Source organism: Triticum urartu, chromosome 6, assembly GCF_003073215.2.
Source record: "Triticum urartu cultivar G1812 chromosome 6, Tu2.1, whole genome shotgun sequence".
NCBI lineage: Eukaryota > Viridiplantae > Streptophyta > Magnoliopsida > Poales > Poaceae > Triticum > Triticum urartu.
The window spans coordinates 458,437,618-458,463,658 of NC_053027.1; positions in this window are offsets into that span (position 1 = coordinate 458,437,618).

Genomic DNA, 26,041 nt, shown 5'->3' on the forward strand with positions numbered 1-26,041 from the left:
TCGTGTTTCTTATATTGATTCCTTGTTTAGTAAAGTTAAGATTGATGAAAAAGAGACCGGAGAAGAGTCAACTTTAGTTAGAAGGCGTCCCGATATTTCGGAGGGTGAAAATCTTGTTGAGAAAATTGATAAAAGTGGGTTTGAAGAGGTCAAAACTTTAACTAGTGATGTGCCCACTCTTTTGGATTACAAAGACTTTAATTATGATATTTGCTCTTTGATTAATTGTATTTCTTTATTGTAATCCATGATAAATTCACCCCATGCTTATGAACAAAATAAAGCTTTTACTAAACATATTGTTCATGCTATGATGAAAGCTTTAGATGAAAAGTTGGAACTAGAAGTTTCAATTTCTAGAAAATTACATGATGAATGGGAACCTACTATCAAAGTCAAGATTAAAAATTATGAGTGCTTTGCTTTGTGTGACTTGGGTGCTAGTGTTTCTACAATTCCGAAATCTTTATGTGATGTGCTTGGGCTTACTTATATTGAATCATGTTCTTTGAATTTTCACTTGGCTGATTCTACTATTAAAAGCCTATGGGAAGAATTAATGATGTTCTTATTCTTACAAATAGGAATTATGTTCCCATAGATTTTATTGTTCTTGATATTGATTGCAATCCGTTTTGTCCAATTATTCTTGGTAGACCGTAATTACGCACTATAGGTGTCGTGATTGATATGGAAGAAGGCAATATTAAGTTCCAATTTGCTTTGAGGAACGGTATGGAACACTTCCCTAGAACAAGAATTAGGCCACCATATGAATCAATCATGAGGGCATCTTATGGATCTTGAAACAAAGATGACAAACCTTAGATCCTTGCTTTATGCCTAACTAAGGGCATAAAACTATAGCTCTTGTTGGGAGGCAACCCAATGAATAAAATTTATTTTTGCTTTTCTCTTTTTCATCTTTAGTTTTTGCACAATTATGCTACTTTTATGATTGTGTTTTTATGCTTTAATTAGTGTTTGTGCCAAGTAAAGCCTTTAGGATCTTCTTGGGTGATAGCTGTTTGATATTGCTAAAAAACAGAAACGTTTGCACTCGCGAAAATAATTTTCATTTTTTACCAGAGAGTGCTACCTCTTGAGCACTGCGTTGGTTTTCCCCGAAGAGGAAGGGATGATGCAGCAAAGTAGCGTAAGTATTTCCCTCAGCTTTTGAGAACCAAGGTATCAATCCAGTAGGAGGCTACGCGCGAGTCCCTCGCACCTGCACAAAACAAATAAATCCTTGCAACCAACGCGATAAGGGGTTATCAATCCCTACACGGCCACTTACAAGAGTGAGATCTGATAGATATGATAAGATAATTTTTTTGGTATTTTTGTGATAAAGATGCAAAGTAAAATAAAAGCAAAGCAAATAACTAACTATTGGGAGATTAATATGATGAAGATAGACCCGGGGGCCATAGGTTTCACTAGTAGCTTCTCTCGAGAGCATAAGTATACTACGGTGGGTGAACAAATTACTGTTAAGCAATTGACAGAATTGAGCATAGTTATGAGAATATCTAGGTATGATCATATATATAGGCATCACGTCCGAGACAAGTAGACCGACTCCTGCCTGCATATACTACTATTACTCCACTCATCAACCGCTATCCAGCATGCATCTAGAGTATTAAGTTAATGAAAACATAGTAACGCCTTAAGCAAGATGACATGATGTAGAGGGATAAACTCATGCAATATGATGAAAACCCCATCTTGTTATCCTCAATGGCAACAATACAATATGTGCCTTGCTGCCCCTACTGTCACTGGGAAAGGACACCACAAGATTGAACCCAAAGCTAAGCACTTCTCCCATTGCAAGAAAGATCAATCTAGTAGGCCAAACCAAACTGATAATTCGAAGAGACTTGCAAAGATAACCAATCATACATAAAAGAATTCAGAGAAGATTCAAATATTGTTCATAGATAGACTTGATCATAAACCCACAATTCATCGGTCTCAACAAACACACCGCAAAAAGAAGATTACATCGAATAGTTCTCCACAAGAGAGGGGGAGAACATTGTATTGAGATCCAAAAAGAGAGAAGAAGCCATCTAGCTACTAACTATGGACCCGTAGGTCTGAGGTGAACTACTCACACTTCATCGGAGGGGCTATGGTGTTGATGTAGAAGCCCTCCATGATCGATGCCCCTCCGGCGGAGCTCCGGAACAGGCCCCAAGATGGGATCTCGAGGATACAGAAAGTTGCGGCGGTGGAATTAGGGTTTTGGCTCTGTATCTGATCGTTTGGGGGTACGTAGGTATATATAGGAGGAAGGAGTACGTCGGTGGAGCAACAGGGGGCCCACGAGGGCGGAGGGCGCGCCTGGGGGGGTAGGCACGCCCCCCTACCTCATGGCCTCCTCTTTTGTGTCTTGGCGTAGGGTCCAAGTCTCCTGGGTCTTGTTCGTTGAGAAAATTACGTTCCCAAAGGTTTCATTCCGTTTGGAGTCCGTTTGATATTCCTTTTGTTCGAAACCCTAAAACAGGCGAAAAACAGCAATTCTAGGCTGGGCCTCCGGTTAGTAGGTTAGTCCCAAAAATAATATAAAAGTCGATAATAAAGCCCAATAATGTCCAAAACAGTAGATAAAATAGCATGGAGCGATCAAAAATTATAGATACGTTGGAGACGTATCAAGCATCCCCAAGCTTAATTCCTGCTCGTCCTCGAGTAGGTAAATGATAAAAACATAATTTTTGATGCGGAGTGCTACTTGGCATAATTTTAATGTAATTCTTCTTAATTGTGGTATGAATATTCAGATCCCAAATATTCAAGACAAAAGTTCATATTGGCATAAAAATAATAATACTTCAAGCATACTAACAAAGCAATTATGTCTTCTCAAAATAACATGGTCAAAGAAAGTTCATCCCTACAAAATCATATAGTTTAGTCATGCTTCATTTTCGTCACACAAGAATGCTCTCATCATGCACAACCCCGATGATAAGCCAATCAATTGTTTCATACTTTAGTAATCTCAAACCTATAAACTTTCACGCAATATATGAGCGCGAGCCATGGACATAGCACTATGGGTGGAATAGAATATAATGAGGGGGGTATGTGGAGAAGACAAAAAGGAGAAAGTCTCACATCAACAAGGCTAATCAATGGGCTATGGAGATGCCCACTGATTGATGTTAATGCAAGGAGTAGCGATTGCCATGCAACAGATGCACTAGAGCTATAAATGTATGAAAGCTCAACAAAAGAAACTAAGTGGGTGTGCATCCAACTTGCTTGCTCACGAAGACCTAGGGCACTTGAGGAGGCCCATTGTTGGAATATACAAGCCAAGTTCTATAATGAAAATTCCCACTAGTATATGAAAGTGACAAAACAAGAGACTCTCTATCATGAAGATTACGGTGCTACTTTGAAGCACAAGTGTGGCAAAGGATAGTAACATTGTACCTTCTCTCTTTTTCTCTCATTTTTTTGGGCCTTCTCTTTTTTATGTCCTTTCTCTTTTTTTATAATTACTCACTTGGGACAATGCTCTAGAAAATGATGATCATCACACTTCTATTTATTTACAACTCAATGATTACAACTCAATACTAGAACAAAAGATGACTCTATATGAATGCCTCCGGCGGTGTACTAGGATATGCAATGAAACAAGAGTGACATATATGAAAGAATTATGAATGGTGGCTTTGCCACAAATACTATGTCAACTACATGATCATGCTAAGCAATATGACAATAATGAATGTGTCATGATAAACGGAATGGTGGAAAGTTGCATGGCAATATATCTCAGAGTCGCTATGGAAATGCCATAATAGGTAGGTATGGTGGCTGTTTTGAGGAAGATATAAGGAGGTTTATGTGTGAAAGAGCGTATCAAATCACGGGGTTTGGATGCACCGGCGAAGTTTGCGCCAACTCTCAATGTGAGAAAGGGCAGTGCACGGTACTGAAGAGGCTAGCAAGGATCGAAGGGTGAGAGTGCGTATAATCCGTGGACTCAACATTAGTCATAAAGAACTCACATACTTATTGCAAAAATCTACAAGTCATCAAAAACCTCAGCACTACGCGCATGCTCCTAGGGGGATAGATTGGTAGGAAAAGAACATCGCTCGTCCACGACCGCCACTCATAAGGAGGACAATCAAATAACACCTCATGTTTCAAGTTTGTTACATAACGTTTACCATACGTGCATGCTACGGGACTTGCAAACTTCAACACAAGCATTTCTCAATTTCACAACTACTCAACTAGTATGACTTTGATATTATTACCTCCATATCTCAAAACAATCATCAAGCATCAAACTTCTCTTAGTATTCAAAACACTCATAAGAAAATTTTACTAATCTTGAATACCCAGCATATTAGGATTTTAAGCAAATTATCATGCTATTTAAGACATAAAAATAATATAAGTGAAGCATGAGAGATCAATAGTTTCTATAAAACAAATCCACCACCGTGCTCTAAAAGATATAAGTGAAGTACTAGAGCAAAACTATATAACTCAAAAGATATAAGCGAAGCACATAGAGTATTCTAGCAAATTCCAAATCTTGTGAGTCTCTCTCAAAAGGTGTGTACAGCAAGGACGATTGTGGTAAACTAAAAAGCAAAGACTCAAATCATACAAGACGCTCCAAGCAAAACACATATCATGTGGTGAATAAAAATGTAGCTTCAAGTAAAGTTACCGATAGAAGTAGACGAAAGAGGGGATGCCTTCCGGGCCATCCCCAAGCTTTGGCTTTTAGGTGTCCTTATATTATCTTGGGGGTGCCATGGGCATCCCCAAGCTTAGGCTCTTGCCACTCCTTGTTCCATAATCCATCAAATCTTTACCCAAAATTTGAAAACTTCACAACACAAAACTCAAAGTAGAAAATCTCGTGAGCTCCGTTAGCGAAAGAAAACAAAAGACCACTTCAAGGTACTGTAATGAACTCATTATTTATTTATATTGGTGTTAAACCTACTGTATTCCAACTTCTCTATGGTTTATAAACTATTTTACTAGTCATCAAAATAAGCAAACAACACACGAAAAACAGAATCTGTCAAAAACAGAACAGTATGTAGTAATCTGTAGCTAGCGCAAGATCTGGAACCCCAAAAATTCTAAAATAAATTGCTGGACATGAGGAATTTATCTATTAATCATATGAAAAATAAATTAACTAAATATTACTTTCCAAATAAAAATGGCAGCAGTTCTCGTGAGCGCTAAAGTTTCTGTTTTTTACAGCAAGTGTAACAAGACTTTCCCCAAGTCTTCCCAACGGTTCTACTTGGCACAAACACTAATTAAACACAAAAACACAACCAAAACAGAGGCTAGATAAATTATTTATGACTAAACAGGAGCAAAAGGCAAGGAATAAAAATAAAATTGGGTTGCCTCCCAACAAGCGCTATCGTTTAACGCCCCTAGCTAGGCATAACAAGCAAGGATAGATCTAACATCTTTGGTAGGCAATTCTTCAATGAGGCATCTACCATCTTTAGGAATTTATTTATTTTTATTGATTATCAAACTTTTAGGCACGAGATTGAAAAAATCATTTGTAACAAATGGTTACTTAATGATAGCAAAAAGATTGGGATGAATACTTATAGATTTGAGATCCGCAGTTTCCTTACTAGAGGATTCACCCTTATTTTTAGGAACATACATAAGCTTGGCAATTTTAGTGGGAGGACTTGGAGTATTCTTTACAGAAGAAAGAGTGGTTCCCAAGTTGGTAATAATATCCTCAAGTTTATCGATTCTAGTGGAATCATGATTTTATTTCTCATTAACTATGGGTTCCTTCTCTTTAATATTTTTCAAAGTGACTCCAACTTTGGATCCACATTGAGAGATTCGGTTGTGGATCTTTTTATCCAAATTTTCAATTAACTCTACGGTAGCAACCTTATTTTCAATAATTTCAAGTCTTTGCATTACATGCTCCAAAGTTAATACAGTTCCATTAACCAAAAGAGGGGGTGAGCCAAACAAATCTATCATAGCATTATAAGAATCAAAAGTATGGCTACCCAAGAAGTTCCCTCCAGTAATAGTATCAAGGATATATCTGTGCCAAGGAGTAACGCCTACATAAAAATTGCGAAGAAGAACGGAAGTAGATTGCTTCCTAGTAGATCTATTTTGAGCATTGCAAATTCTATACCAAGCGTCTTTTAGATTTTCCCCCTCCCTTTGCTTAAAATTTAGAATTTCATTCTCGAGAGACAACGGAGAAGATAAGGGGCTAGCCATAACGACAAGCAAACGAACAAACGCACAAGCAAACAAAAAGCAAGCGGGCAAAAAGAGGCAAACGGGAAAGAGAAGGAGGATAGTGAGAGAGAGGGCGAATAAAATGGCAAGGGTGAAGTGGGGGAGAGGAAAACGAGAGGCAAATGGCAAATAATGTAATGCGGGAGATAAGGGTATGTGATGGGTACTTGGTATATTGAATTTTGCATAGACCTTCCCTGCAACGGCGCCAGAAATGGCTCGTTGTCGGGAGTCAAATCTTGACTTGCGTGAACCTCCCCGGCAACGGCGCCAGAAATCCTTCTTGCTACCTCTTGAGCACTGCGTTGGTTTTCCCCGAAGAGGAAGGGATGATGCAGCAAAGTAGCGTAAGTATTTCCCTCAGTTTTTGAGAACCAAGGTATCAATCCAGTAGGAGGCTACGCGCGAGTCCCTCGCACCTGCACAAAACAAATAAATCCTCGCAACCAACGTGATAAGGGGTTGTCAATCCCTACACGGCCACTTACGAGAGTGAGATCTGATAGATATGATAAGATAATATTTTTGGTATTTTTGTGATAAAGATGCAAAGTAAAATACAAGCAAAGGAAATAACTAAGTATTGGGAGATTAATATGATGAAGATAGACCCGAGGGCCATAGGTTTCACTAGTGGCTTCTCTCGAGAGCATAAGTATTCTATGGTGGGTGAACAAATTACTGTTGAGCAATTGACAGAATTGAGCATAGTTATGACAATATCTAGGTATGATCATGTATATAGGCATCACATCTGAGACAAGTAGACCGACTCCTGCCTGCATCTACTACTATTACTCCACTCATCGCCCGCTATCCAGCATGCATCTAGAGTATTAAGTTAATGAAAACAGAGTAACGCCTTAAGCAAGATGATATGATGTAGAGGGATAAACTCATGCAATATGATGAAAACCCCATCTTGTTATCCTCGATGGCAACAATACAATACGTGCCTTGCTGCCCCTACTATCACTGGGAAAGGACACCGCAAGATTGAACCCAAAGCTAAGCACTTCTCCCATTGCAAGAAAGATCAATCTAGTAGGCCAAACCAAACTGATAATTCGAAGAGACTTGCAAAGATAACCAATCATACATAAAAGAATTCAGAGAAGATTCAAATATTATTCATAGATAGACTTGATCATAAACCCACATTCATCGGTCTCAACAAACACACCGCAAAAAGAAGATTACATCGAATAGTTCTCCACAAGAGAGGGGGAGAACATTGTATTGAGATACAAAAAGAGAGAATAAGCCATCTAGCTACTAACTATGGACCCGTAGGTCTGAGGTGAACTACTCACACTTCATCGGAGGGGCTATGGTATTGATGTAGAAGCCCTCCGTGATCAATGCCCCCTCCAGCAGAGATCCGGAATAGGCCCCAAGATGGGATCTTGTGGATACAGAAAGTTGCGGCGGTGGAATTAGGGTTTTGGCTCCGTATCTGATCGTTTGGGGGTACGTAGGTATATATAGGAGGAAGGAGTATGTCGGTGGAGCAACAGGGGGCCCACAAGGGTGGAGGGCGCGCCCCCCTACCTCGTGGCCTCCTCTTTTGTGTCTTGACATAGGGTCCAAGTCTCCTGGGTCTTGTTCGTTGAGAAAATCACGTTCCCGAAGGTTTCATTCCGTTTGGACTCCATTTGATATTCCTTTTGTTCGAAACCCTAAAACAGGCAAAAAACAGCAATTCTGGGCTAGGCCTCCGGTTAATAGGTTAGTCCCAAAAATAATATAAAAGTGGATAATAAAGCCCAATAATGTCCAAAACGGTAGATAAAATGGCATGGAGCAATCAAAAAATTATAGATACGTTGGAGACGTATCATAGAGCGATAAAGTATCAATTCCTCCTGGAGCATATTAATATACAAATTACCCAGGTCATCCTAATTTTTCAGAGTTTTTGGAGTTACAGAAGTATTCGAAATATCCAGATTGCTACAGACTGTTCTATTTTTTACAGATTCTGTTTTCTTTGCATTGTGTGCTTGTTTTGATGGCTCTATGGTTTTCTTTGATGAGTTTTTGCCATAGAAAAGTTGGAATACAGTAGATATAATTCAAGAACAAAATATGAATTGGTTTACTACAACACTTATAGTAGTGATTTGTTTTCTTATACTAACTGATCTCACGAAGTCTTCTGTTGAGTTTTGTGTGATTGAAGTTTTCAAGTTTTGGGTTATCTCACGATGGATGAAGGAATAAGGAGTAAGAAGAGCCTAAGCTTGGGGATGCCCCGGCATCACAAGCTATTATCCCAAAGAGAGCAAGCAACTAAGCTTGGGGATGCCCCGAGTGGCATCCCCTCTTTCTTCTTACGACCATCGGTATTTTACTCGAAGCTACATTTTTATTCGTCACATACGATGTGTTTTGCATGGAGCGTCTTGTATGATATGAGTCTTTTCTTGTTTTATTTAGTGCTTTTAGTCTTGATCCCTAGCTGGACACACCTATTTGAGAGAGCCAAAAATTATGCCATGACTTGTTAAAATTGCTCTCTATGCTTCAATTAAATTTTTATGAGCTATGGATTTGCTCTAGTGCTTCACTTATATCTTTTTGAGCACGGTGTGCTTTAGTATTTTTGAAGAAATGCTCTCTTACTTCACTTAGATTTATTTGAGAGTTAGTAAAATTTACAAGAAATTCTCTCTTGCTTCACTTATATTAATTTGAGAGAAAGAAATATTATGCTCATGATCTTCACTTATATTTGTTTGAGCTTATCAAAAGCAACACATGAAAATTAGTCCCAAAGTGATAGATATCCAATAAGTATATAATAAAAACTGTCATGAAGATCATTGGAAAAAATAAACTTGATTCTTAGTAATAGTTTTGAGATATGATGATGTGATATGTGAGTCATCTTGACGAGAAATTATGCTTTAGTAAGAATATTGGTGCTAAGGTTTGTGATTCCCTATGCAAGCACGAAAGTCAATAGTTATGCTGTGAAATTATATCCTACTTGTGGTGCATTATTCGGTGTTAATTATGCTTAATGCTCCCTTATGAGATTATTCGTTTCTTGGTTGGTCGCTTCTCAATCTTTTGCTAGCCTTCCTTTTGCACTAAGTATGATCACTAGTTGTGCATCCAAAAACCTTTAAACTAGTTTTGCCATATGATTCCACTATACCTACCTATATGCGGTATTCTTTTGCCATTCTAAGCAAATTTGTATGTGCCATCTCAAATATTCAAAATAAACTTCTCTTTTGTGTGCTCGTACCGCTAACAAGGCGGTGAGGGGTGGCTAATATTTCCCATGCTAGATGTGTTATTCTCATGATGAGTGTTTATTCACTTGTCATTGCACGAGAGTAACGCAAAGTTATTAGGGATGCCCAGTCCTGAAATGAAAAATGAATTTACTTTATGTTGTCAAATAATAAATTCCTTGGAAAGTGTTGGTATGGAAGGCACCCGTGGATACGGTTAGCCATGGAAAGTGAAAGTATGGTGGAAAAAGGAATAAACTTTAATTTCTGTTTGGGAACGGCAAATGATATATCTAGCATGGAAAGTGTTGGGAACTCTAAGTCGGTTTCGTTGGTGGAAAAAGTATGCCTCTCAAAATGTTTTTGTCTCTCAATTTTCGCTTTGAGCTCTGGCACCTCCACAAATCCCTACTTCCCTCCGCGAAGGGCCTTTCTTTTACTTTATGCAATTTTTATTTTGAAACTGGGTCTCCATCTTCTCTTATAAAGCACCAACTAAGAGGCACAATGATTGTACTTGAGCATTGGGTGTAGTTAATATGCGAGTGTGTTTCATGAATGGATCAATAATTGAGCCTAATGGACTGGGGATAGCTTATTTTAGCGTTGATATTTTGAAAGACATGGTTTCTTGTTGGCATGCTTGAGTATTTAAATTATCATGTCAAAACTAGGCTATTGCTTTGAATAATATAAAATCCCAAATGTCCATGCTATAAAGAAAACAATATGATATGACATGTTAGGCATCATTCCACATCAAAAATTCTGTTTTTATCATTTACCTACTCCAGGACGAGCAGGAATTAAGCTTGGGGATGCTGATACATCTCCAACGTATCTATAATTTTTTATTGTTCCATGTTGTTATATTATCAATCTTGGATGTTTTTTAATCATTTTATAGTCATTTTATATCATTTTTTGGTACTAACCTATTGACATAGTGCCAAGTGCCTGTTGCTGCTTTCTGCATGTTTTTACATCGTGGGAAATCAATACCACACGGAGTCCAAACACATCAAAACTTCTTGGAGATTTTTTGGACCAGAAGACACCCAATGGGCCAAGGCAGCACCTGGGGGTGCTTCGAGGGGAGCACAATCCACCAAGGCGCGCCAGGAGGCCCAGACGTGCCCTGGTGGGTTGTGCCCACCTGGGGTGCCCCCCCCCCGGACCTCCTTTTTACTCTAAAAATACCCCAATATTCCAGAAACCCTAGGGGAGTCGACGAAAATCAATTCCAGTCGCCGCAGAGTCTAGAACCACCATATCCAATCTAAACACCATCACGGAGGGGTTCACCACTTCCATTGGTGCCTCTCCGATGATGCATGAGTAGTTCTTTGTAGACCTTCGGGTCCGTAGTTAGTAGCTAGATGGCTTCCTCTCTCTCGTTTGATTCTCAATACAATGGTCTCTTGGAGATCCATATGATGTAACTCTTTTCGCGGTGTGTTTGTTGGGATCGGATGAACTTTGAGTTTATGATCAGATATATCTTTTTATCCATGAAAGTTATCTGAATCTTCTTTGATCTCTTATATGCATGATTGCTTATAGCCTCGTATTTCTTCTACGATATTTGGGTTTCATTTGGCCAACTTGATCTATTTATCTTGCAATGGAAAGAGGTGCTTTGTAGTGGGTTCGACCTTACGGTGCTTGATCCCAGTGACAGAAGCGGAACCGACACGTATCGTTGCTACTAAGGATAAAACGATGGGTTCTATCTCTACATAGATAGATCTTGTCTACATCATGTCATCGTTCTTATTGCATTACTCTGTTTCCGCATGAACTTAATACACTAGATGCATGCTGGATAGCAGTCGATGTGTGGAGCAATAGTAGTAGATGCAGGCAGGAGTCATTCTACTAATCTTGGACGTGATGTCTATATAATGATCATTTCCTGGATATCGTCATGATTATTTGAAGTTCTATCAATTGCCCAACAGTAATTTGTTTACCCACCATTTGCTATTTTGCCACTAGTGAAACCTACAGCCCCCGGGTCTCTTCTTTAATATATTTACCTTCGCGATCTATTTTATTTGCGTTTTATTTTCAGATCTATTAAACCAAAAATACAAAATATCCTGCTGCAATTTATTTTATTTGGCGTTCGATCTATCAATATTTACAACTCTCTCATGTCCGTTTGCCAATTCGTGGCACCATTACTCGAAAGGGATTGACAACCCCTTTTACACACCGGGTTGCGAGTATTTGTTATTTGTGTGCAGGTGCTATTTACGTGTTGTTGCTTGGTCCGCCTACTGGTTCGATAACCTTGGTTTCATATCTGAGGGAAATACCTACCGCTGTTGTGCTGCATCATCCCTTCCTCTTTGGGGAAATACCGGCGTAGCGTCAAGCCGCATCAGAAGGTGAGAAAATAACGATACCCGCCGCGTGCCTCAACACTCATTGGACCGCATACATCAGTATGTATTATTTACAGTAAGTCATTGGCTTGCTCCATTGTTCTGGAGGACGGAGTTTTAGTCATCTCGCCCATGAGGCATGGTTCGCAAGTATCAAATGATTCATAATCAAGTGATTCCAAAAGTCCATCCACATGGAGTTTCTTCATGCGCTTTGCACCAATATGACCTAAACGGCAGTGCCACAAATATGTTGCACTATCATTATCACCTTTGCATCTTTTGGCATCAATATTATGAATATGTGTATCACTACGATCGAGATTCAGTAAACCATTGACATTAGGTGTATGACCATAGAAGAGTTTATTCATGTAAACAGAACAACAAGTATTCTCTAACTTAAATGAATAACCCTATTGCAATAAACATGATCTAATCATATTCATGCTTAACGTAAACACCAAATAACATTTATTTAGGTTTAACACTAATCTTGAAGGTAGAGTGAGTGTGCGATGTTGCTCATATCAACCTTGGAATCAGTTCCAACACTCATCGTCACCTCACCCTTAACTAGTCTCTGTTTATTCGGCAACTCATGTTTCGAGTTACTAATCTTAGCAACTGGACCGCTATCAAATACCCAGGGGCTACTATGAACACTAGTAAGGTACACATCAGTAACCTGTATATCAAATATACCTTTGTTCACTTCTCCATCCTTCTATCCGCCAAATGTTTAGGGCAGTTCTGCATCCAGTGACCATTTCCTCTGCAGTAGAAGCACTCAGTTTCAGGCTTGGATCTAGCTTTGGGCTTCTTCCCGGGAGTAGAAACTTGCTTGCCATTCATCTTGAATTTCCCTTTCTTTCCCTTCGCCCTTTTCTTGAAACTAGTGGTCTTGTTAACCATCAACACTTGATGCTCTTTCTTGATTTCTACCTTCACCGATTCAGCATCACGAAGAGCTCGGGAATCATTTTCTTCATCCCTTGCATATTATAGTTCATCACAAAGTTCTAGTAGCTTGGTGATAGTGACTAGAGAACTCTGTCAATCACTATCTTATCTAGAAGATTGACTCCCACTTGATTCAAGCGATTGTAGTACCTAGACATTCTGAGCACATGCTCACTGGCTCAGCTATTCTCCTCCATCTTCTAGGCAAAGTACTTGTCAGAGGTCTCATACCTCTCGACACGGGCATGAGTCTAAAATACCAATTTCAGCTCTTGGAACATCTCATATGCTTCGTGGCGTTCAAAACGTTTTTGAAGTCCCGGTTCTAAGCCGTAAAGCATGGCGCACTAAACTATCAAGTAGTCATCATATCGAGCTTGCAAAACATTCATAACGTCTGCATCTGCTCTTGTAACAGGTTCGTCACCTAATGGTGCATCAAGGACATAATTATTCTGTGCAGCTATGAGGAAAATCCTCAGATCACGGACCCAATACGCATCATTGCTACTATCATCTTTCAATTATTTTTCTCTAGGAACATATCAAAAATATATAGGAGCTATATCACGAGCTATTGATCTACAACATAGATTTGCAAATACTATCAGGACTAAGTTCATGATAAATTAAGTTCAAGTAAATCAAATTACTAATGAACTACCACTTAAATAGACATCCCTCAAGTCATCTAAGTGATACATGATCCAAATCAACTAACCCATGTCCGATCATCACGTGAGATGGGGTAGTCATCAATGGTGAACATCTCTATGTTGATCATATCTACTATATGATTCACGTTCGACCTTTAGGTCTCCAGTGTTCCGAGAACATGTCTGTACATGCTAGGCTCGTCAAGTTTAACCCAAGTATTCTGCATGTGTAAAACTGTCTTACACCCATTGTATGTGAACGTGGAGTCTATCACACCCGATCATCACGTGGTGTCTCAAAATGACAAACTGTAGCAACGGTGCACACTCAGGGAGAATAGTTTTGTCTTGAAATTACGTGAAGGGATCATCTTATAATGCTACCATCATTCTATGCAAAATAAGATGCATAAAAGATAAACATAACATGCAATCAAAATATGTGACATGATATGGCCATCATCATCTTGTGCTATTGATCTCCAAATCCAAAGCATTATCATGATCTCCATCGTCACCGGCTCGACACCTTGATCTCCATCGTAGCGTCGTGGTCTTCACCCCAACTATTGCTTCTACAACTATCGCTAACGCATAGTGATAAAATAAAGCAATTACATGGCGTTTGCATTTCATACAATAAAGAGACAACCATAAGGCTCCTTCCGGTTGCCGATAACTTTTACAACACATGATCACATCATGTCTTAACCATATCACATCACAACATGTCCTGCAGAAACAAGTTAGACATCCTCTATTTTGTTGTTGCAAGTTTTATGTGGCTGCTATGGGCTTCTAGCAAGAACCGTTCTTACCTACGCATAAAATCACAACGATGTTTCATCAAGTTTGTTGTTTTAACATTCTTCAAGGACCAGTCGTAGTCAAATTCGATTCAACTAAAGTAGAAGAAATCGACACCTGCCAGCCACCTTTATGCAAAACTAGTTGCATGTCAGTCAGTGGAACCGGTCTCATGTGCGTGGACGTCTAAGGTTGGTCCGGGCCGCTTCATCCCACAATACCGCCAAATCAAAATAAGACGTTGGTGGTAAGCAGTATGACTATCACCGCCCACAACTCTTTGTGTTCTACTCTTGCATATCATCTACGCATAGACCTGGCTCATGATGCCATTGTAGGAAATCGTTGCATGGAAAACAAAAAAATTCTACGCACACGAAATGATCTATCCATGGAGATGCATAGCAACGAGGGGGGAGTATGTCTACGTACCCTCGTAGACCGTAAGCGGAAGCGTTAAACAACACGATTGATGCAGTTGAACTTCTTCGTGCTCCAACCGATCAAGTACCTAACGCACGGCACCTCCGTGTTCTGCACACGTTCAGCTCGGTGACGCCCCTCACCTTCTTGATCTAGCAAGACATCGAGGTAGTAGATGAGTTCTGTCAGCACGACAGCGTGGTGACGGTGATGGTGAAGTGATCTCCATAGTGCTTCGCCTAAGCACTACGAAAATATGACCGGGGGTGTAAACGATGGAGGGGGGCACCGCACATGGCTAGGCAATTGTATGGGGTGTGCTAGGGGCGCCCCATGTTGGGAAACGTAGCATGCTAGGGGGAGAGTGTGTCCACGTACCCTCGTAGACCGAAAGCGGAAGCGTCAACTTAATGCGGTTGATGTAGTCGAACATCTTCACGATTCAACCGATTAGTACCGAACGTACGACACCTCTGAGTTCTGCACACGTTCAGCTCAATGACGTCCCTCGAACTCTTGATCTAGCAAAGTGTCGAGGGAGAGTTTTGTAGGGGAATGCATGATAACCCACAAGTATACGGGATCGCAACAGTTTTCGAGTGTAGAGTATTCGACCCAAATTTACTGATTCGACACAAGGGGGGCCAAAGAATATTATCAAGTATTAATAGTTGAGTTGTCAATTCAACCGCACCTGGAATACTTAATATCTGCAGCAAAGTATTTAGTAGCAAAGTAATATGTAAGTAATGGTAATGATGGCAAGAGTAACAGTATTGGTTTTTGTAGTGATTGTAATAGTGGCAACGAAAAAGTAACTAAGCAAATATCAATATGTGAAAAGCTCGTAGGCATTGGATCAACGATGCATAATTATGTCGAATGCGATTCCTCATGCAACAGCTATAACATAGGGTGAGACAGAACTAGCTCCAGTTCATCAATGTAATGTAGGCATGTATTCCGAATATAGTCATACGTGCTTATGGAAAAGAACTTGCATGACATCTTTTGTCCTACCCTCCCGTGGCAGTGGGGTCCTATTGGAAACTAAGCGATATTAAGGCCTCCTTTTAATAGAGTACCGGAACAAAGCATTAACACTTAGTGAATACATGAACTCCTCAAACTACCGTCATCGCCGGGAGTGGTCCCGGTTATTGTCACTTCGGGGTTACCGGATCATAACACATTGTAGGTGACTATTGACTTGAAAGATAGGATCAAGAACTCACATATATTCATGAAAACATAATAGGTTCAGATCTGAAATCATGGCACTCGGGCCCTAGTGACAAGCATTAAGCATACCAAAGTCATAGCAACATCAATCTCAGAACATAGTGGATACTAGGGATCAAACCCTAACAAAACTAACTCGATTACATGATAAATCTCATCCAACCCATCACCGTCCAGCAAGCCTACGATGGAATTACTCACGCACGGCGGTGATCATCATGAAATTGGTGATGGAGGAAGGTTGATGATGATGATGGCGACGGATTCCCCTCTCTGGAGCCCCAAACGGACTCCAGATTAGTCCTCCCAAGAGAGATTAGGGCTTGGCGGTGGCTCCGTATCGTAAAACGTGATGAATCCTTCTCTCTGATTTTTCTCCCCGAACATGAATATATAGAGTTGGAGTTGAGGTCGGTGGAGCCTCAGGGGACCCATGAGATAGGGGGCGCGCCCCCCACCCTCGTGGACAGGGTGTGGATGCCCTGGTGTTGATTCTTTCGCCAGTATTTTTTAGATATTCCAAAAATATTCTCCGTGAAGTTTCAGGTCATTCTGAGAACTTCTATTTCTACACAAAAATAACACCATGGCAATTCTGCTGAAAACAGCGTCAGTCCGTGTTAGTTCCATTCAAATCATGCAAGTTAGAGTCCAAAACAAGGTCAAAAGTGTTTGGAAAAGTAAATACGATGGAGACGTATCAACTCCCCCAAGCTTAAACCTTTGCTTGTCCTCAAGCAATTCAGTTGACAAACTGAAAGTGATAAAGAAAAACTTTTACAAACTTTGTTTGATCTTGTTGTTGTAAATATGTAAAGCCAACATTCAAGTTTTCAGCAAAGATTATGAACTAACCATATCCACAATAACATTTAGGTCTCATGTTTACTCATATCAATGGCATAATCAACTAGCGAGCAATAATAATAAATCTCGGATGACAACACTTTCTCAAAACAATCATAATATGATATAACAAGATGGTATCTCGCTAGTCCTTTCAGAGACCGCAAAACATAAATGCAAAGCACCTCTGAAGATCAAGGACTGACTAAACATTGTAATTCATGGTAAAAGAGATCCAGTCACAGTCATACTCAATGTAAACTAATAGTAATACATGCAAATGACTGCGGTGCTCTCCAACTTGTGCTTTTTTAATAAGAGGATGATGACTCAACATAAAAGTAAATAGATAGGCCCTTCTTAGAGGGAAGCAGGGATTTGTAGAGGTGCTAGAGCTCGATTTTTGAAATAGAGATAAATAATATTTTGAGTGGCATGCTTTCATTGTCAACATAACAACCGAGAGATCTTGATATCTTCCATGCTACACACATTATAGGCGGTTCCCAAACAGAATGGTAAAGTTTATACTCCCCGTACCACCAACAAACATCAATCCATGGCTTGTCCGAAACAACGGGTGCCTCCAACATACAATAATCCTGGGGGAGTTTTGTTTGCAATTATTTTAATTTAAGCATGGGATTGGGCATCCCGGTTAGCAGCCATTTTCTCGTGAATGAGGAGCGGAGTCCACTCCTCGTGAGAATAACCCACCTAGCATGGAAGATATAGACAGCCCTAGTTGATACATGAGCTATTCGAGCATACAAAATAGAATTTCATTGGAATGTTTAGAGTTTGGCACATACAAGTTTACTTGGAACGGCAGGTAGATACCGCATATAGGAAGGTATGGTGGACTCATATGGAATAACTTTTGGGGTTTATGGAGGTGGATGCACAAGCAGTATTCCCGCTTAGTACGAGTGAAGGCTAGAAAGAGACTGGGAAGCGACCAGCTAGAGAGCGACAACAGTCATGAACATGAGTAGGATATAATTCACCATGAACATAAATATCATGGAGGCTATGTTGGTTTTGTTTCAACTACATTCGTGAACATGTGCCAAATCAAGCCACTCGAATCGTTCAAAGGAGGATACCAACCTATCATACCACATCACAACCATTTTAATAGCATGTCGGCACGCAAGGTAAACCATTATAAACTCCTAGCTAATTAAGCATGGCATGAGCAACTATAATCTCTAATTTTCATTGCAAACATGTTTCATTCTGTGGACTTGAGGTTGTTTCCTCGGAAAGTGTACCGTATGCTCATGACATGGGTTTCTGAACCCATGGTTCTCTTTCTTTAGCATGCTTCCTAGCAACAAAGTCTCTCTTATCATAACGTTGATTCTTTGATTGTGGGTTATCAAGATCAACAACAGGTTCAATCTCTACATCATTGTTATTGCTAGGTTGAGCATCAACATGAACCTCATCATTAATATTATCACTAGGTTCATATTCATAACCAGATTGTGTTTTAGCATCGGAAATAGAAATATCATTGGGATTCTCAGGTGTGTCAGCGACAGGTTCACTAGAAGCATGCAAAGTCCTATCATTTTTCTTTTTCTTCTTCTAAGATGAACTAGGTGCATCAACATTAGTTCTCTGAGAATCTTGCTCAATTCTCTTAGGGTGGCCCTCAGGATACAAAGGTTCCTGAGTCATTTTACCCCCTCTAGTCACAAGCCTAACAACATTTTCATTTTTCTTATTATCTAATTCATTGAGCAAACCATTCTGAGCTTTAAGCACTTGTTCTACTTGAGTGGTAACCATAGAAACATGTTTACTAATAAGTTTGAGTTCACCTTTAACTATAGACATATAATCACTCAAGTGTTCAATCATATAAGCATTACATTTCAATTGTCTACCAACATAAGCACTGAAGTTTTCTTGCTTAACAATAAAATTATCAAACTCATCCAAGCATTGGCTAGCAAACTTAGTAGATGGGATTTCACCCTTATCAAATCTATAGAGAGAATTTACCTTCACTACCTATGTCGGGTTATCAAGACCATGTATTTCTTCAATAGGTGGTAAATTCTTAACATATTCAGCCTTAATACCTTTCTCTTTCATAGATTTCTTTGCCTCTTGCATATCTTCAGGACTGAGAAATAGAACACCCCTTTTCTTCGGAGTTGAATTGGGAGTTGGTTCAGGAAGTGTCCAATCATTTTCATTACACAACATATTATTCAATAGCAATTCAACTTGATCAATAGTTCTTTACTTGAAAAAACAACTAGCACAACTATCCTGGTGGTCACCGGAAGCATCAGTTAGTCCATTATAAAAGATATCAAGTATTTCATATTTCTTGAGAGGATGATCAGGCAAAGCATTAAGTAATTGGAGAAGCCTCTCCCAAGCTTGTGGGAGAATCTCTTCTTCAATTTGCACAAAATTATATATTTCCCTTAAGGCAGCTTGTTTCTTATGAGCGGGGAAATATTTAGCATAGAAGTAGTAAATCATATCCTGGGGACTACGCACACAACCAGGATCAAGAGAATTAAACCATGTTTTAGCATCACCCTTTAATGAGAACGGAAACAACTTAAGGATAAAGTAATAGCGAGTTTTCTCATCATTAGTGAACAGGGTGGCTATATCATTTAATGTAGTAAGATGTGCCACAACACTTTCAGATTCATAGCCATAAAAAGGGTCAGATTCAACCAAAGTAACTAACTCAGGATCGATAGAGAAATCATAATCCTTATCCGAAATACAGATAGGTGAAGTAGCAAAAGCAGGGTCATGTTTCATTCTAGCATTCAAATATTTTTCTTTCAGCTTAGCTAACAATTTCTTAAGATCATATCTATCATTGCAAGCTAAAAAGTCTCTAGCAGTTTCTTCATCCATATCTAGGGGGAGAATCTTCATCATCACTTTCATCAATATTATCAGTTTCAATAATTTCATTCTCTCTAACCCTAGCAAGTTGTTCTTCAAGAAATTCACCTAGTGGCATAGTATCATCAAGCATAGAAGTAGTTTCACCATAAGTATCATGCATATCAGAAGTGGCATTATCAATAACATGCGACATATCAAAATCAATAGCAGGTCTAGGTATCGCAAGCTTACTCAAAACAGAGGGTGAATCAAGTGGAGAGCTAGATGGCAGTTCCTTACCTCCCCTCGTAGTTGAGGGAAAAATCTTGGGTCTTTCATCTTTCAAGTTCCTCATAATGATCAACATATATAAATCCCAAGTGACTCAAAGAATAGAGCTATGCTCCCCGGAAACGGTGCCAGAAAATAGTCTTGATAACCCACAAGTATAGGGGATCACAACAGTTTTTGAGGGTAGAGTATTCAACCCAAATTTATCGATTCGACACAAGGGGAGCCAAAGAATATTCTCAAGTATTAACAGTTGAGTTGTCAATTCAACCGCACCTGAAAGACTTAATATCTGCAGCAAAGTATTTAGTAGCAAAGTAATATGGAAGTAACAGTAACGACGACGAAAGTAATAGTATTGGTTTTGTAGTGATTGTAACAGTGGCAACGGAAAATTAACAAAGCAAAGATCAATATGTGAAAAGCTCGTAGGCATTAGATCAGGGATGGATAATTATGTCGGATGCGATTCCTCACGCAACAGTTATAACATAGGGTGACACAGAACTTGCTCCATTTCATCAATGTAATGTAGGCATGTATTTCGAATATAGTCATACGTGCTTGTGGAAAAGAACTTGCATGACATCTTTTGTCCTACCCTCCCGTGGCAGCGGGGTCCTATTGGAAACTAAGGGATGCAAAGGCCTCCTTTTAATAGAGTAACAGAACAAAGCATTAACACATAGTGAATACATGAACTCCTCAAACTACGGTCATCATTTGGAGTGGTCTCGATTATTGTCACTTCGGGGTTACCGGATCACAACACATAGTAGGTGACTATTGACTTGCAAGATAGGATCAAGAATTCACATATATTCATGAAAACATAATAGGTTCAGATCTGAAATCATGGCACTCGGGCCCTAGTGACAAGCATTAAGCATAGCAAAGTCATAGCAACATCAATCTCAGAACATAATGGATACTAGGGATCAAACCCTAACAAAACTAACTCAATTACATGATAATCTCATCCAACCCATCACCGTCCAACAAGCCTACGATGGAATTACTCGGTGGTGAGCATCGTAAAATTGGTGATGGAGGAAGGTTGATGATGACGATGGCGACGGATTCCCCTCTCCGGAGCCCCGAACGGACTCCAGACAGTCCTCCCAAGAGAGATTAGGGCTTGGCGGCGGCTCCGTATTATAAAACATGATGAATCCTTCTCTCTAATTCTTTTCTCCCCGAACGTGAATATATAGAGTTTGAGTTGAGGGCGGTGGAGCCTCAGGGGGTCCACGGGATAGGGGGCGTGCCCCCACCCTCGTCGACAGGGTGTGGGCCCCCTGGTGTTGATTCTTATGCCAGTATTTTTTATATATTCCAAAAATATTCTCTGTGAAATTTCAGGTCATTATGAGAACTTTTATTTCTGCACAAAAATAACACCATGGCAATTCTGCCGAAAACAACGTCAGTCCGGGTTAGTTCCATTCAAATCATGCAAGTTAGAGTCCAAAACAAGGCCAATTTTTTTGGAAAAGTAGATACAATGGAGACGTATCAACGCAGTATTTTAAAAAAACCCTACGATCACGCAAGATCTATCTAGGAGATGCATATCAACGAGAGGGGAGAGTGTGTCCACATACCCTTGTAGACCGAAAGCGGAAGTGTTTAGTAACGCGATTGATGTAGTCGAACGTCTTCGTGATGCAACCGATCCAAGCACCGAACGTACGGCACCTCCGTGTTCAGCACACGTTCAACATGATGACGTCCCTCGAGCTCTTGATCCAGTTGAGGATGAGGGAGAGTTCCGTCAGTAGGACGGCGTGGCGACGGTGATGATGATGTTACCGGCGCAGGGCTTCGTCTAAGCACTATGATGATATGAACGAGGTGTGTAACTGTGGATGGGGGCACCGCACACGGCTAAGAGAAGACTTGTTGTCCTTTGGGGTGCCCCCGCTGATAACCCACAAGTATAGGGGATGGCAACAGTTTTCGATAAGTAAGAGTGTCGAACCCAACGAGGAGCTAAAGGTAGAACAAATATTCCCTCAAGTTCTATTGACCACCGATACAACTCTACGCACGCTTGACGTTCGCTTTACCTAGAACAAGTATGAAACTAGAAGTACTTTGTAGGTGTTGTTGGATAGGTTTGCAAGATAATAAAGATTACGTAAATAAAAAGTAGGGGCTGTTTAGGTAAAGAAACAATAAAGTAAATATAGCGAGTGTGGAAAAGTGGTGGTAGGAGTTGCGAAATTGTCCCTTAAGCAATTGACTACTTTACTAGAACGATAGCAAGTATTATGTGGGAGAGGCCACTGCTAGCATGTCATCCCTTACTTGGAATTCTATGCACTTATGATTGGAACTATTAGCAAGCATCCGCAACTAATAATGTTCATTAAGGTAAAACCCAACCATAGCATTAAGATATATTGGTCCCCCTTCAATCCCGTATGCATCAATTTCTATGCTGGGTTGAAGCTTCTATCACTCTTGCCCTCCAATACATAGTCCTATCAACATACAACTAACCCTATGGTGTGATCCACACGCGCGCTCATGTGATGGGCACCAAAGGACAGCAACATAACCACAAGCTAATTAAATCAATCATAGCAATTCATCAACCACAGATAGGACAACGAAAATCTACTCAGACATCATAGGATGGCAACACATCATTGGATAATAATATGAAGCACAAAGCACCATGTTCATGTAGAGGGTACAGCGGGTTGCGGGAGAGTGGACCGCTGTAGATAGAGAGGGGGAAGGTGATGGAGATGTTGGTGAAGATGGCGGAGGTGTTGGTGAAGATCGCGGTGATGATGATGATGGCCACGGCGGCGTTCCGGTGCCACCGGAGGAGAGGGGGAGAGGGGCCCCCTTCTTCCTCTTCTTCCTTGACCTCCTCCCTAGATGGGAGAAGGGTTTCCCCTCTGGTCCTTGGCCTCCATGGCATGCGAGGGGCGAGAGCCCCTCCGAGATTGGATCTGCCTCTCTGTCTCTCTCTGTTTATGCGTTCTTGTCTGGCTCTGTTTCACCGTTTCGTATATATATGGAGATCCGTAACTCCGATTGGCCTAAAACCTTCGCCATGATTTTTTTCCGAATATTAGCTTTCTTGCGGCAAAAGAAGAGCGTCAAGCGCCATACGGTGGGCTCACGAGGGTAGGGGGCGTGCCCTAGGGGGGGCGGGCGCCCCCCTGCCTCGTGACCACCTCGGGCACTAGTTCGCGTTGATTTTCCTTCCGGATTTTCCATATTTTCCAAAAATGAGCTCCGTCCGTTTTTATCCCGTTTGGACTCCGTTTGATATGGATATTCTGCGAAACCAAAAACATGCAACAGACAGGAACTGGCACTGGGCACTGGATCAATATGTTAGTCCCAAAAATAATATAAAAAGTTGCCAAAAAGTATATGAAATTTGAATAATATTGGCTTGGAACAATAAAAAATTATAGATACGACGGAGACGTATCAGCATCCCCAAGCTTAATTCCTGCTCGTCCTCAAGTAGGTAAATGATAAAAAAGATAATTTTGATGTGGAATGCTACCTAGCATAATCTTGATCATATGCCTAATCATGGCATGAATATTAAGACACGAGTGATTCAAAGCAATAATCTATCTTTTGACATAAAGACAATAATATTTCAAGCATACCAACCAAGCAATTATGTCTTATTGAAATAACATAGCCAAAGAAAGCTCATCCCTACAAAATCATATAGTCTGGCTATGCTCCATCTTCACCACACAAAATATTTACATCATGCACAACCCCGATGACAAGCCAAGCAATTGTTTCATACTTTTGACGTTCTCAAACCTTTTTAACTAAGCGTGAGCCATGGACATAGCACTATAGGTGGAATAGAATATGATGGTGGAGGAGACAAAAAGGAGAACATAGTCTCACATCAACTAGGCGTATCAACGGCTATGGAGATGCCCATTAATAGATATCAATGTGAGTGAGTAGGGATTGCCGTGCAACGGATGCACTAGAGCTATAAGTATATGAAAGCTCAAACTGAAACTAAGTGGGTGTGCATCCAACTTGCCTGCTCATGAAGACCTCGGGCATTTGTGGAAGCCCATCATCGGAATATACAAGCCAAGTTCTATAATGAAAATTCCCACTATTATATGAAACTGTTAACTCAAGAGACTCTCTATATGAAGAACATGGTGCTACTTTGAAGCACAAGTGTGGTAAAAGGATAGTAACATTGCCCCTTCTCTCTTTTTCTCTCATTTTTTTATATATTTTATATTTTTTTGGTGGGCTTCTTTGGCCTCTTTTTTTATTTGGGCTTCTTTGGCCTCTTTTATTTTTTTGTAAAGTCCGGAGTCTCATCCCGACTTATGGGGGAATCATAGTCTCAATCATCCTTTCCTCACTGGGGCAATGCTCTAATAATGATGATCATCACACTTTTATTTACTTACAACTCGATATTACAACTCGATACTAGAACAAAGATATGACTCTAGATGAATGCCTCTGGCGGTGTACTGGGATGTGCAATGATCTAGCGTAGCAATGACATCAAAAAACGGACAAGCCATGAAAACATCATGCTAGCTATCTTACGATCATGCAAAGCAATATGGCAATGATTCTCAAGTCATGTATATGATGATGATGGAAGTTGCATGGCAATATATCTCGGAATGGCTATGGAAATGCCATGATAGTTAGGTATGGTGGCTGTTTTGAGGAAGGTATATGGTGGGTTTATGGTACCGGCGAAAGTTGCGCGGTACTAGAGAGGCTAGCAATGATGGAATGGTGAGAGTGCGTATAATCCATGGACTCAACATTAGTCATAAAGAACTCACATACTTATTGCAAAAATCTATTAGTCATCGAAACAAAGTACTACGTGCATGCTCCTAGGGGGATATATTGGTAGGAAAAGACCATCGCTCATCCCCGACCGCCACTCATAAGGAAGACAATCAATAAATAAACCATGCTCCGACTTCGTTACATAACGGTTCACCATACATGCATGCTACGGGAATCACAAACCTCAACACAAGTATTTCTACTTATCCACAACTACCCACTAGCATGACTCTAATATCACCATCTTTATATCTCAAAACTATTGCAAGGAATCAAACATATCATATTCAGTGATCTACAAGTTTTATGTAGGATTTTATGACTAACCATGTGAATGACCAATTCCCGTCATCTCTCTAAATAGATATAAGTGAAGCAAGAGAGTTTAATTCTTTCTACAAAAGATATGCCCGTGCTCTAACAAATATAAGTGAAGCAAAAGAGCATTCTACAAATGGCGGTTGTCTATGTAAAGAGAAACAGGCAATCCATACTTCAAATGATATAAGCGAAGCACATGAAGCATTCTATAAAGCCATACTCAAAAGATATAAGTGAAGTGCAATGAGAATTCTATAAATCAACCAAGGACTATCTCATACCAGCATGGTGCATAAAAGAAAAATGAAAACTAAATGCAAAAGACGCTCCAATATTGCACATATCGCATGAACGAAACGAATCCAAAAACATACCGATACTTGTTGAAGAAAGAGGGGATGCCTCCCCATCATCCCCAAGCTTAGACGCTTGAGTCTCCTTGAATATTTACTTGGGGTGCCTCTGGCATCCCCAAGCTTGAGCTCTTGCCTCTCTTCCTGCTTCTCACATCGAAACCTTCTGAATCATCGAACACTTCATGCACACAAATCTTCAACAGAAAACTCGGTAAGATACGTTAGTATAATAAAGCAAATCACCACTCTAAGTACTGTTGCAAACCAATATATATTTTGTTTTTGCATTGTGTCTACTGTAGTATAACTTTTTCATGGCTTAATCCACTGATATAAATTGATAGTTTCATCAAAACAAGCAAACTATGCATCAAAAACAGAATCTGTCTAAAACAGAACAGTCTATAGCAATCTGAACATTCACCATACTTCTGATACTTGAAAAATTCTGCCAAAATTAGGAAAAATAAACAATTTGTACAGAAAGACAGTG